Source organism: Lissotriton vulgaris, chromosome 9, assembly GCF_964263255.1.
Source record: "Lissotriton vulgaris chromosome 9, aLisVul1.2, whole genome shotgun sequence".
Taxonomy (NCBI): Eukaryota; Metazoa; Chordata; class Amphibia; order Caudata; family Salamandridae; genus Lissotriton; species Lissotriton vulgaris.
The window spans coordinates 98,011,793-98,023,346 of record NC_141697.1 but is presented as its reverse complement, the minus strand read 5'-3'; positions in this window follow the sequence as shown (position 1 = coordinate 98,023,346).

The following is an 11,554-nucleotide window of genomic DNA, read 5'->3' as shown; positions in this document are numbered from 1 at the left end:
ACAGGGACAGGGCGGGTGGGTGGGCAGCTGAGACAGGGACAGGGCGGGTGGGTGGGCAGCTTAGACAGGGACATCAGCTGAGACAGGGACAGGGCGGGTGGGTGGGCAGCTGAGACAGGGACAGGGCGGGTGGGTGGGCAGCTGAGAAAGGGACAGGGCGGGTGGGTGGGCAGCTGAGAAAGGGACAGGGGGGGTGGGTGGGCAGCTGAGACAGGGACCGGGCGGGTGGTCAGCTGAGACAGGGACAGGGCATGCGGGTGGTCAGCTGAGACAGGGACAGGGCGGGCAGATGGGCAGCTAAGTCAGAGACAGGGCGGGCAGACGGGCACCTGAGAAAGGGACTTCAGCTGAGACAGGGACAGGGTGGGCGGGTGGTCAGCTGAGACAGGGACTTCAGCTGAGACAGGGACTGGGCGGGCAACTGAGACAAGGACCAGGCGGGTGGCTAGCTGAGACAGGGACCGGGCGGGTGGACAGCTGAGAGAGGGCGGCCAGTCAGCTGAGACAGGGACATGAACAGTGGGTGGTCAGCTGAGACAGGGTCATCAGCTGAGATAGGGACAGGGCGGGCAGCTGAGACAGGGACCAGGCGGGTGGCTAGCTGAGACAGGGCGGGCTGGTGGGCAGCTGAGATAGGGACAGGATGGGCGGGTGTGCAGCTGAGACGGACAGGGCAGGCGGGCAGCTGAGACAGGGACAGGGTATGTGGGCGATCACCTGAGACAGGGACAGGGCGGGTGAGTGGTCAGATGAGACGGGGACAGGGCAGGTGGGCGGGCAACTGAGACAGGAACAGGGCAGGTGGGTGGGTAGCAAAAACAGTGACTTAAATGAGACAGGGACCATTTTTCAGCAGATGCAGTGACAACTGCAGAAACAGAGACAGGGCAAGTGGGTGGTCAGCAGAAAAAAAGACTTCAGCAGAAACAGGGACACCGGGCAGCAGAAAAAGGGGCCTTCAGCAAAAAACAGGGGCCTTCAGCAAAAAAACAGAAGCATCAGCAAAAAAACAGAGGCATCAGCAAAAAAACAGGGGCATCAGCAAAAACAGAAGCATCAGCAGAAACAGAGGCAGTGCGGGTGGGTGCCCAGCAGAAACAGATAGGGCGGGTGGGTGCTCAGCAGAGACTGACATTGCGGGTGTGGTGGTCAGCAGAAACCAAGATATCTACAGCAGAAACCGAGACACCAGCAGAGACAGGGACATCAGCAGAGACAGGGACATCAGCAGAGACAGGGACATCAGCAGAGGTAGGGCGGGTGGGTGATCAGCACAGAGACCCAGCAGAAACCGACATCTACAGAAACCAAGACAGGGTGGGCTGGGTGGTTAGCAGAAACTAAGACACCAGCAGAAACAGAGACAGGGCAGGTGGGTGTTCAGCAGAGACAGGGCGAGACAGGTTGAGACAGGGACATTCAGCTGGGACAGAGCGGGCAGGTGGGTAGCTGGGACAGGGACGGTGGGTGGTCAGCTGAGACAGGGACACCACTGAGACCGGAAAAGGGAGGGCAGGTGATCAGCTGAGACTGGGAGAGGGAGGGCGGGTGGGTTGGCAGATGAGATTGGGAGAGGGAGGGAGAAGAAGCGGGTGGGTGGGCAGATGAGACTGGTGAAGGGAGGGCGGGTTGGCAGATGAGACTGGGAAAGGGAGGGCGGGTTGGCAGATGAGACTGGGAAAGGGAGGGCGGGTTGGCAGATGAGACTAGGAAAGGGAGGGCGGGTTAGCAGATGAGACTGGGAAAGGGAGGGCGGGTTGGCAGATGAGACTGGGAAAGGGAGGGCGGGTTGGCAGATGAGACTGGGAAAGGGAGGGCGGGTGGGCAGATGAGACTGGGGAAAGGGAGGGCGGATGGGCAGACGAGACCGGGGAAAGGGAGGGCGGGTGGGCAGACGAGACCGGGGAGAGGGAGGGCGGGTGGGCAGACAAGACAGGGGAGAGGGAGGGCGGGTGGGCAGACGAGACCGGGGAGAGGGAGGGCGGGTGGGCAGACGAGACCGGGGACAGGGAGGGCGGGTGGTCAAATGAGACAAGGATAGGGAGGTGGGTGGGCAAATGAGACGAGGACATCAAATGAGATGAGGACGGAGGGCGGGCAGGCAAATGAGACGAGGGCAGGGAGGGCGGGTGGGCAAATGAGACGAGGGCAGGGAGGGCGGGTGGGCAAATGAGAAGAGGGCAGGGAGGGCGGGTGGGCAAATGAGACGAGGACAGGGAGGGCGGGTGGGCAAATGAGACGAGGACAGGGAGGGCGGGTGGGCAAATGAGACGAGGACAGGGAGGGCGGGTGGGCAAATGAGACGAGGACAGGGAGGGCGGGTGGGCAAATGAGACGAGGACAGGGAGGGCGGGTGGGCAAATGAGACGAGGAAAGGGAGGGCGGGTGGGCAAATGAGACGAGGACAGAGAGGGCGGGTGGGCAAATGAGACGAGGACAGGGAGGGCGGGTGGGCAAATGAGACAAGGACAGGGAGGGCGGGTGGGCAAATGAGACGAGGACAGGGAGGGCGGGTGGGCAAATGAGACGAGGACAGGGAGGGCGGGTGGGCAAATGAGACGAGGACAGGGAGGGCGGGTGGGCAAATGAGACAAAGACAGGGAGGGCGGGTGGGCAAATGAGACAAGGACAGGGAGGGCGGGTGGGAGGGCGGGTGGGCAAATGAGACGAGGACAGGGAGGGCGGGTGGGCAAATGAGACGAGGACAGGGAGGGCGGGTGGGAGGGCGAGTGGGCAAATGAGACGAGGACAGGGAGGGCGGGTGGGCAAATGAGACGAGGACAGGGAGGGCGGGTGGGCAAATGAGACGAGGACAGGGAGGGCGGGTGGGCAAATGAGACGAGGACAGGGAGGGCGGGTGGGCAAATGAGACGAGGACAGGGAGGGCGGGTGGGCAAATGAGACGAGGACAGGGAGGGCGGGTGGGCAAATGAGACGAGGACAGGGAGGGCGGGTGGGCAAATGAGACGAGGACAGGGAGGGTGGGTGGGCAAATGAGACGAGGACAGGGATGGCGGGTGAGCAAATCAGACGAGGACAGGGAGGCAGCTGAGACTGGGACAGGGCGGGTGGGCAGCTGAGACCGGGACAGGGCCGGCGGGTGGGCAGCTGAGACCGGGACAGGGCGGGCGGGTACATCAGCTGAGACCGGGACAGGGCGGGCAGGTGGGCAGCTGAGACTGGGACAGGGCGGGCGGGTGGGCAGCTGAGACCGGGACAGGGCGGGCGGGTGGGCAGCTGAGACAGGGACACTCAGCTGAGACAGGGACAGGGTGGGTGGGCAGCTGAGACAGGGACAGGGCGGGTGGGTGGGCAGCTGAGACAGGGACAGGGCGGGTGGGTGGGCAGCTGAGACAGGGACAGGGCGGGTGGGTGGGCAGCTGAGACTGAGACAGGGATAGGGCGGGTGGGTGGGCAGCTGAGACGGGGATAGGGCGGGTGGGTGGGCAGCTGAGACGGGGATAGGGCGGGTGGGTGGGCAGCTGAGACGGGGATAGGGCGGGTGGGTGGGCAGCTGAGACGGGGATAGGGTGGGTGGGTGGGCAGCTGAGACGGGGATAGGGTGGGTGGGTGGGCAGCTGAGACGGGGATAGGGCGGGTGGGTGGGCAGCTGAGACGGGGATAGGGCGGGTGGATGGGCAGCTGAGACTGGGACAGGGCGGGTGGGTGGGCAGCTGAAACGGGGACAGGGCGGGTGGGTGGGCAGCTGAGACAGGGACAGGGCGGGTGGGTGGGCAGGTGAGACAGGGACAGGGCGGGTGGGTGTTCAGCTGAGACAGGGACAGGGCGGGTGGGTGGTCAGCTGAGACAGGGACAGGGCGGGTGGCTGGCCAGCTGAGACAGGGACAGGGCGGGTGGGTGGGCAGCTGAGACAGGGACAGGGCGGGTGGGTGGGCAGCTGAGACAGGGACAGGGAGGGTGGGTGGGCAGCTTAGACAGGGACATCAGCTGAGACAGGGACAGGGAGGGTGGGTGGGCAGCTTAGACAGGGACATCAGCTGAGACAGGGACAACAGCTGAGACAGGGACAGGGCGGGTGGGTGGGCAGCTGAGACAGGGACAGGGCGGGTGGGTGGTCAGCTGAGACAGGGACAGGGCGGGCGGGTGGGCAAATGAGACGAGGACAGGGAGGGCGGGTGGGCAAATGAGACGAGGACAGGGAGGGCGGGTGGGCAAATGAGACGAGGACAGGGAGGGCGGGTGGGCAAATGAGACGAGGACAGGGAGGGCGGGTGGGCAAATGAGACGAGGACAGGGAGGGCGGGTGGGCAAATGAGACGAGGACAGGGAGGGTGGGTGGGCAAATGAGACGAGGACAGGGATGGCGGGTGAGCAAATCAGACGAGGACAGGGAGGCAGCTGAGACTGGGACAGGGCGGGTGGGCAGCTGAGACCGGGACAGGGCGGGCGGGTGGGCAGCTGAGACCGGGACAGGGCGGGCGGGTACATCAGCTGAGACCGGGACAGGGCGGGCAGGTGGGCAGCTGAGACTGGGACAGGGCGGGCGGGTGGGCAGCTGAGACCGGGACAGGGCGGGCGGGTGGGCAGCTGAGACAGGGACACTCAGCTGAGACAGGGACAGGGTGGGTGGGCAGCTGACACAGGGACAGGGCGGGTGGGTGGGCAGCTGAGACAGGGACAGGGCGGGTGGGTGGGCAGCTGAGACAGGGACAGGGCGGGTGGGTGGGCAGCTGAGACTGAGACAGGGATAGGGCGGGTGGGTGGACAGCTGAGACGGGGATAGGGCGGGTGGGTGGGCAGCTGAGACGGGGATAGGGCGGGTGGGTGGGCAGCTGAGACGGGGATAGGGCGGGTGGGTGGGCAGCTGAGACGGGGATAGGGTGGGTGGGTGGGCAGCTGAGACGGGGATAGGGTGGGTGGGTGGGCAGCTGAGACGGGGATAGGGCGGGTGGGTGGGCAGCTGAGACGGGGATAGGGCGGGTGGATGGGCAGCTGAGACTGGGACAGGGCGGGTGGGTGGGCAGCTGAAACGGGGACAGGGCGGGTGGGTGGGCAGCTGAGACAGGGACAGGGCGGGTGGGTGGGCAGGTGAGACAGGGACAGGGCGGGTGGGTGTTCAGCTGAGACAGGGACAGGGCGGGTGGGTGGGCAGCTGAGACAGGGACAGGGCGGGTGGGTGGGCAGCTGAGACAGGGACAGGGCGGGTGGGTGGGCAGCTGAGACAGGGACAGGGAGGGTGGGTGGGCAGCTTAGACAGGGACATCAGCTGAGACAGGGACAGGGAGGGTGGGTGGGCAGCTTAGACAGGGACATCAGCTGAGACAGGGACAACAGCTGAGACAGGGACAGGGCGGGTGGGTGGACAGCTGAGACAGGGACAGGGCGGGTGGGTGGTCAGCTGAGACAGGGACAGGGCGGGCGGGTGGTCAGCTGAGACAGGGACAGGGCATGCGGGTACATCAGCTGAGACCGGGACAGGGCGGGCAGGTGGGCAGCTGAGACTGGGACAGGGCGGGCGGGTGGGCAGCTGAGACCGGGACAGGGCGGGCGGGTGGGCAGCTGAGACAGGGACACTCAGCTGAGACAGGGACAGGGTGGGTGGGCAGCTGACACAGGGACAGGGCGGGTGGGTGGGCAGCTGAGACAGGGACAGGGCGGGTGGGTGGGCAGCTGAGACAGGGACAGGGCGGGTGGGTGGGCAGCTGAGACAGGGACAGGGCGGGTGGGTGGGCAGCTGAGACTGAGACAGGGATAGGGCGGGTGGGTGGACAGCTGAGACGGGGATAGGGTGGGTGGGCAGCTGAGACGGGGATAGGGCGGGTGGGTGGGCAGCTGAGACGGGGATAGGGTGGGTGGGTGGGCAGCTGAGACGGGGATAGGGTGGGTGGGTGGGCAGCTGAGACGGGGATAGGGTGGGTGGGTGGGCAGCTGAGACGGGGATAGGGCGAGTGGGTGGGCAGCTGAGACGGGGATAGGGCGGGTGGATGGGCAGCTGAGACTGGGACAGGGCGGGTGGGTGGGCAGCTGAGACTGGGACAGGGCGGGTGGGTGGGCAGCTGAGACTGGGACAGGGCGGGTGGGTGGGCAGCTGAAACGGGGACAGGGCGGGTGGGTGGGCAGCTGAGACAGGGACAGGGCGGGTGGGTGGGCAGGTGAGACAGGGACAGGGCGGGTGGGTGTTCAGCTGAGACAGGGACAGGGCGGGTGGGTGGGCAGCTGAGACAGGGACAGGGCGGGTGGGTGGGCAGCTGAGACAGGGACAGGGCGGGTGGGTGGGCAGCTGAGACAGGGACAGGGCGGGTGGGTGGGCAGCTGAGACAGGGACAGGGCGGGTGGGTGGTCAGCTGAGACAGGGACAGGGCGGGTGGGTGGGCAGCTGAGACAGGGACAGGGCGGGTGGGTGGGCAGCTGAGACAGGGACATCAGCTGAGACAGGGACAGGGAGGGTGGGTGGGCAGCTTAGACAGGGACATCAGCTGAGACAGGGACAACAGCTGAGACAGGGACAGGGCGGGTGGGTGGGCAGCTGAGACAGGGACAGGGCGGGTGGGTGGGCAGCTGAGACAGGGACAGGGCGGGTGGGTGGTCAGCTGAGACAGGGACAGGGCGGGCGGGTGGTCAGCTGAGACAGGGACAGGGCATGCGGGTGGTCAGCTGAGACAGGGACAGGGCGGGCAGATGGGCAGCTAAGTCAGGGACAGGGCGGGCAGACGGGCACCTGAGAAAGGGACTTCAGCTGAGACAGGGACAGGGTGGGCAGATGGGCAGCTAAGTCAGGGACAGGGCGGGCAGACGGGCACCTGAGAAAGGGACTTCAGCTGAGACAGGGACAGGGTGGGCGGGTGGTCAGCTGAGACAGGGACTTCAGCTGAGACAGGGACTGGGCGGGCAACTGAGACAAGGACCAGGCGGGTGGCTAGCTGAGACAGGGACCGGGCGGGTGGACAGCTGAGAGAGGGCGGCCAGTCAGCTGAGACAGGGACATGAACAGTGGGTGGTCAGCTGAGACAGGGTCATCAGCTGAGATAGGGACAGGGCGGGCAGCTGAGACAGGGACCAGGCGGGTGGCTAGCTGAGACAGGGCGGGCTGGTGGGCAGCTGAGATAGGGACAGGATGGGCGGGTGTGCAGCTGAGACGGACAGGGCGGGCGGGCAGCTGAGACAGGGACAGGGTATGTGGGCGATCACCTGAGACAGGGACAGGGTGGGTGAGTGGTCAGATGAGACGGGGACAGGGCAGGTGGGCGGGCAACTGAGACAGGAACAGGGCAGGTGGGTGGGTAGCAAAAACAGTGACTTAAATGAGACAGGGACCATTTTTCAGCAGATGCAGTGACAACTGCAGAAACAGAGACAGGGCAAGTGGGTGGTCAGCAGAAAAAAAGACTTCAGCAGAAACAGGGACACCGGGCAGCAGAAAAAGGGGCCTTCAGCAAAAAACAGGGGCCTTCAGCAAAAAAACAGAAGCATCAGCAAAAAAACAGAGGCATCAGCAAAAAAACAGGGGCATCAGCAAAAACAGAAGCATCAGCAGAAACAGAGGCAGTGCGGGTGGGTGCCCAGCAGAAACAGATAGGGCGGGTGGGTGCTCAGCAGAGACTGACATTGCGGGTGTGGTGGTCAGCAGAAACCAAGATATCTACAGCAGAAACCGAGACACCAGCAGAGACAGGGACATCAGCAGAGACAGGGACATCAACAGAGACAGGGACATCAGCAGAGGTAGGGCGGGTGGGTGATCAGCACAGAGACCCAGCAGAAACCGACATCTACAGAAACCAAGACAGGGTGGGCTGGGTGGTTAGCAGAAACTAAGACACCAGCAGAAACAGAGACAGGGCAGGTGGGTGTTCAGCAGAGACAGGGCGAGACAGGTTGAGACAGGGACATTCAGCTGGGACAGAGCGGGCAGGTGGGTAGCTGGGACAGGGACGGTGGGTGGTCAGCTGAGACAGGGACACCACTGAGACCGGAAAAGGGAGGGCAGGTGATCAGCTGAGACTGGGAGAGGGAGGGCGGGTGGGTTGGCAGATGAGATTGGGAGAGGGAGGGAGAAGAAGCGGGTGGGTGGGCAGATGAGACTGGTGAAGGGAGGGCGGGTTGGCAGATGAGACTGGGAAAGGGAGGGCGGGTTGGCAGATGAGACTGGGAAAGGGAGGGCGGGTTGGCAGATGAGACTGGGAAAGGGAGGGCGGGTTAGCAGATGAGACTGGGAAAGGGAGGGCGGGTGGGCAGATGAGACTGGGAAAGGGAGGGCGGGTTGGCAGATGAGACTGGGAAAGGGAGGGCGGGTGGGCAGATGAGACTGGGGAAAGGGAGGGCGGGTGGGCAGACGAGACCGGGGAAAGGGAGGGCGGGTGGGCAGACGAGACCGGGGAGAGGGAGGGCGGGTGGGCAGACGAGACCGGGGAGAGGGAGGGCGGGTGGGCAGACAAGACCAGGGAGAGGGAGGGCGGGTGGGCAGACGAGACCGGGGAGAGGGAGGGCGGGTGGGCAGACGAGACCGGGGAGAGGGAGGGCGGGTGGGCAGACGAGGCCGGGGAGAGGGAGGGCGGGTGGGCAGACGAGACCGGGGACAGGGAGGGCGGGTGGTCAAATGAGACAAGGATAGGGAGGTGGGTGGGCAAATGAGACGAGGACATCAAATGAGATGAGGACGGAGGGCGGGCGGGCAAATGAGACGAGGGCAGGGAGGGCGGGTGGGCAAATGAGAAGAGGGCAGGGAGGGCAGGTGGGCAAATGAGAAGAGGGCAGGGAGGGCGGGTGGGCAAATGAGACGAGGACAGGGAGGGCGGGTGGGCAAATGAGACGAGGACAGGGAGGGCGGGTGGGCAAATGAGACGAGGACAGGGAGGGCGGGTGGGCAAATGAGACGAGGACAGGGAGGGCGGGTGGGCAAATGAGACGAGGACAGGGAGGGCGGGTGGGCAAATGAGACGAGGACAGAGAGGGCGGGTGGGCAAATGAGACGAGGACAGGGAGGGCGGGTGGGCAAATGAGACGAGGACAGGGAGGGCGGGTGGGCAAATGAGACGAGGACAGGGAGGGCGGGTGGGCAAATGAGACGAGGACAGGGAGGGCGGGTGGGCAAATGAGACAAAGACAGGGAGGGCGGGTGGGCAAATGAGACAAGGACAGGGAGGGCGGGTGGGAGGGCGGGTGGGCAAATGAGACGAGGACAGGGAGGGCGGGTGGGCAAATGAGACGAGGACAGGGAGGGCGGGTGGGAGGGCGAGTGGGCAAATGAGACGAGGACAGGGAGGGCGGGTGGGCAAATGAGACGAGGACACAAATGAGACGAGGACAGGGAGGGCGGGTGGGCAAATGAGACGAGGACAGGGAGGGCGGGTGGGCAAATGAGACGAGGACAGGGAGGGCGGGTGGGCAAATGAGACGAGGACAGGGAGGGCGGGTGGGCAAATGAGACGAGGACAGGGATGGCAGGTGAGCAAATCAGACGAGGACAGGGAGGCAGCTGAGACTGGGACAGGGCGGGTGGGCAGCTGAGACCGGGACAGGGCGGGCGGGTGGGCAGCTGAGACCGGGACAGGGCGGGCGGGTACATCAGCTGAGACCGGGACAGGGCGGGCGGGTGGGCAGCTGAGACCGGGACAGGGCGGGCGGGTGGGCAGCTGAGACAGGGACACTCAGCTGAGACAGGGACAGGGTGGGTGGGCAGCTGACACAGGGACAGGGCGGGTGGGTGGGCAGCTGAGACAGGGACAGGGCAGGTGGGTGGGCAGCTGAGACAGGGACAGGGCGGGTGGGTGGGCAGCTGAGACAGGGACAGGGCGGGTGGGTGGGCAGCTGAGACTGAGACAGGGATAGGGCGGGTGGGTGGGCAGCTGAGACGGGGATAGGGCGGGTGGGTGGGCAGCTGAGACGGGGATAGGGCGGGTGGGTGGGCAGCTGAGACGGGGATAGGGCGGGTGGGTGGGCAGCTGAGACGGGGATAGGGCGGGTGGGTGGGCAGCTGAGACGGGGATAGGGCGGGTGGGTGGGCAGCTGAGACTGGGACAGGGCGGGTGCGTGGGCAGCTGAGACGGGGACAGGGCGGGTGGGTGGGCAGCTGAGACGGGGACAGGGCGGGTGGGTGGGCAGCTGAGACAGGGACAGGGCGGGTGGGTGGGCAGGTGAGACAGGGACAGGGCGGGTGGGTGTTCAGCTGAGACAGGGACAGGGCGGGTGGGTGGTCAGCTGAGACAGGGACAGGGTGGGTGGGCAGCTGAGACAGGGACTTAGCTGAGACAGGGACAGGGCGGGTGGGTGGGCAGCTGAGACAGGGACCGGGAGGGTGGGTGGGCAGCTTAGACAGGGACATCAGCTGAGACAGGGACCGTCAGCTGAGACAGGGACAGGGCGGGTGGGTGGGCAGCTGAGACAGGGACAGGGCGGGTGGGTGGTCAGCTGAGACAGGGACAGGGCGGGCGGGTGGTCAGCTGAGACAGGGACAGGGCATGCGGGTGGTCAGCTGAGACAGGGACAGGGCGGGCAGATGGGCAGCTAAGTCAGGGACAGGGCGGGCAGACGGGCACCTGAGAAAGGGACTTCAGCTGAGACAGGGACAGGGTGGGCGGGTGGTCAGCTGAGACAGGGACTTCAGCTGAGACAGGGACTGGGCGGGCAACTGAGACAAGGACCAGGCGGGTGGCTAGCTGAGACAGGGACCGGGCGGGTGGACAGCTGAGAGAGGGCGGGCAGTCAGCTGAGACAGGGACATGAACAGTGGGTGGTCAGCTGAGACAGGGTCATCAGCTGAGATAGGGACAGGGCGGGCAGCTGAGACAGGGACCAGGCGGGTGGCTAGCTGAGACAGGGCGGGCTGGTGGGCAGCTGAGACAGGGACAGGATGGGCGGGGGTGCAGCTGAGACGGACAGGGCGGGCGGGCAGCTGAGACAGGGACAGGGTATGTGGGCGATCACCTGAGACAGGGACAGGGCGGGTGAGTGGTCAGATGAGACGGGGACAGGGCAGGTGGGTGGGCAACTGAGACAGGAACAGGGCAGGTGGGTGGGTAGCAAAAACAGTGACTTAAATGAGACAGGGACCATTTTTCAGCAGATGCAGTGACAACTGCAGAAACAGAGACAGGGCAAGTGGGTGGTCAGCAGAAAAAAAAGACTTCAGCAGAAACAGGGACACCGGGCAGCAGAAAAAGGGGCCTTCAGCAAAAAACAGGGGCCTTCAGCAAAAGACAGGGGCCTTCAGCAAAAGACAGGGGCCTTCAGCAAAAGACAGGGGCCTTCAGCAAAAAACAGGGGCCTTCAGCAAAAAAACAGAAGCATCAGCAAAAAAACAGAGGCATCAGCAAAAAAACAGGGGCATCAGCAAAAACAGAAGCATCAGCAGAAACAGAGGCAGTGCGGGTGGGTGCCCAGCAGAAACAGATAGGGCGGGTGGGTGCTCAGCAGAGACTGACATTGCGGGTGTGGTGGTCAGCAGAAACCAAGATATCTACAGCAGAAACCGAGACACCAGCAGAGACAGGGACATCAGCAGAGACAGGGACATCAGCAGAGACAGGGACATCAGCAGAGGTAGGGCGGGTGGGTGATCAGCACAGAGACCCAGCAGAAACCGACATCTACAGAA